The sequence below is a fragment of the Mastomys coucha genome, chromosome X, assembly GCF_008632895.1.
Source record: "Mastomys coucha isolate ucsf_1 chromosome X, UCSF_Mcou_1, whole genome shotgun sequence".
Lineage (NCBI taxonomy): Eukaryota > Metazoa > Chordata > Mammalia > Rodentia > Muridae > Mastomys > Mastomys coucha.
The window spans coordinates 107,814,869-107,817,776 of record NC_045030.1 but is presented as its reverse complement, the minus strand read 5'-3'; the positions used below and the strand labels follow the sequence as shown (position 1 = coordinate 107,817,776).

Sequence of the window (2,908 nt, the reverse complement as noted above, 5' to 3'; positions counted from 1 at the left end):
TAATAATAATAATAATAATAATAATTTAAAGAGTAAAGATGTTGGAGCTAGTTAATAATCATTACTAAGGTATCATTGGATTATGCTGATCTATGTGTACATGTGGTCATTCAACTTATGCCTTGTGAAGGAAGGCCTAAGTCATGTTCATAGGTGCTGAATTTGAAATAACTTTGAAAATAAAATGAGGTCAAGTTGAGGTCCTTCATGATCTTAACATATGTTTTTTCTTTGATGCCTTATTGGTCGTGTCTGTCACTCTTATACTTCATGATTGTCCTTTTTTACCTAGTCTGTTTTTAAAATAAAAAATAAAATACGGCAAGCATATTCAAAGTACAAAATAAACATAACGAATAAAGTTAAACATTGATCCACAAACATTCCAAATAGAGGACAGAAAGAGCAATGAATATGCAAAACAATTAAAAGAAAATCAGCAGAATATCTAAAACTAGTCCTTAACTATCAATAATAAAGTTGAATGTGACTAGAATACATTCTCCAATAAGAATACATAAACAGGCTCTGCTTCACCTGCTTGCCTTGTGGGACTGAGCAACTGCTAGATCCTTGGACTTCCATTCACAGCTGCTGCTGACCATTGCTGGGAGTTGGACCACAGACTTTCTCAAAAGTCTATGGCCCTGTGTTCACTCTACATTTGAGTTCAAGGCCCACTGTTGTATTGTATGGGTATGAAGCAGTGAAGGAAGTTCTGATTGATCATGGAGAGGAGTTTGCTAGTAGAGGAAACATTCCAGTGAGTGAAAAAATAATAAGGGCTTTGGCACTGTTTTTAGCAATGGAAAAATGTGGAAAGAGATCAGACAATTCACAGTCATGACCCTGCAGAATTTGTGCATTGGGAGAAGGAACATTGAGGACTGTGTTCAAGAGGAAGCACAGTGCGTTATGGAGGAACTGAGGAAAACCAAGGGCTTACCCTGTGATCCCACCTTCATCCTGAGCTGTGCTACAAGCAATGTCATCTGCTCAATTATTTTCCAGAATCGTTTGTTATAATGTTATAATCATTATAACTATATATATATGTATATATATTATAACAATACTGTTATAATCATTATAACAATAATGATTTTCTTATCCTCATGGAAAAAATAAACAAGACTGTCAAGATTTTGAGCTCCCATGGTTGCAGGTCTGCAATAATTTCCCTTTACTCATTGACTATTATCCAGGAAGTCATCACAAAGTAGCAAAGAACACTAATTATATTACAAGTTACATGTTGGAGAAAATAAAAGAACACCAAGGATGTTACAAACCCCTGTGACTTCATTGATTATTACCTATTACCTGATTAAAGAAAAACACGGACAGAGACAACAAGCACAACACTGAGATATGCTCTCCTGCTCCTCCTGAAGTATCCACATGTCACAGCTAAAGTCCAGGAAGAGATTGACCATGTGATTGGTAGACACTGCAGGCCCTGCATGCAGGACAGGAGCCACATGCCTTATACAGATGCCATGATTCATGAGGTCCAGAGGTTCATTAACCTTGTCCCCAACAATGTGCCCCATGCAGTGACCTGTGACATTAAATTCAGGAACTATCTCATCACCAAGGGAACAAGAGTAATTACTTCACTGACATCAGTGCTACATGACAGCAAGGAGTTCCCCAACCCAGAGATGTTTGACCCTGGCCACTTTCTAGATGGAAATGGAAACTTTAAGAAAAGTGACTACTTCATGCCTTTCTCAGCAGGAAAATGAATTTGTGTTGGAGAGGGGCTGGATGGATTTGACTCTCTGCCAGCCCCTTACCAGCTGTACTTCATTCCTCTCTAAAGAGATCAGATTTTCTGACTCTCCTGCGTTGCCTTCTGCAGTCCCCTTTGGGTCTTTATCCACCTCCTTCCCTATCAGGCATAAGATACTCTCCTTCCTGGCTCACATAACCCCCTTATCTCAAGACCTAGAAAACACATACAGTTTCTGGAGTTATAGCACAAATGCACTTGTATTTTCTCTTTTATATAACAGTTGTCTGATCCCTTGTGCTTATGTGTATTCATTCCTGAGTTAGAATGAAATTTCACTGGTAAATAATAATTATTATAAGATAATTCCTAGTCTTTTTTTTCTTTGGAATGTTTTCAATAATAATTATATTTGATTTGTGTACCTATTCTCAGACTTACATACAATTTAGGTAAGAAAATAATGTCCTAAAACATCATTCTTGTCCACATAACAAGAAGCATAGAGAATGCAAAAGGAAATGCTAGGGAGATATATTATTCACTAAAGTGCTTTCATTCAAACATGAAGACATGAATACAATCTCAAGAATATATCTAAAAGACCAGGTATGATACTTTGTATTTGTTATAGCAACATGGGAAGGACAGAAACAAGAAAGACCCAGTGCTTGCTCAACACGTAGACAGTCTTGATTAGGCAGCCTCATGTTCCAGAGTTATCCCAACAAAACAACTTTGCAATCTCTCAATAAACAATCCAAATTTCACATCTGACGTATACATATATGTATATACCTGTACATGCATTCTTTCACACACATGCATCTGCTTATGTATACCCATTGATACATTCATATTTAAACATGTAAAACAGAATGTGAAAAGGAAGTTGGTATCAAAGTTCTTTGGCTAAAATGATGTTCATAACTTAGAACAGCATGCATTTTACTTTCCTATTGCTAACCATATGCTCTGTGTGCCTCTGTTGTTTCCCAACAAGAACAGTGGTCCCAGTAATTCCCCTTTCTATTATTTCTATATGCTCCATTTAATTCCCACTGCACTAAAGATTATTAAATTAGCACTGATATCACTCATAAAAGAATACATAAACATACAGGATAAATTAAAAATCAAGAACAAATACATTTCCAAGTAGAAATAAATTTC

At 36.3% G+C, this 2,908-nt stretch overlaps 1 pseudogene; it reads left to right on the top strand.

Annotated features, from left to right (window-relative positions):
* LOC116090749 overlaps positions 1 to 1,823 on the top strand; it is a 4,071-nt pseudogene extending 2,248 nt beyond the window's left edge.
* Positions 1,824 to 2,908: the final 1,085 nt, after the last annotated feature.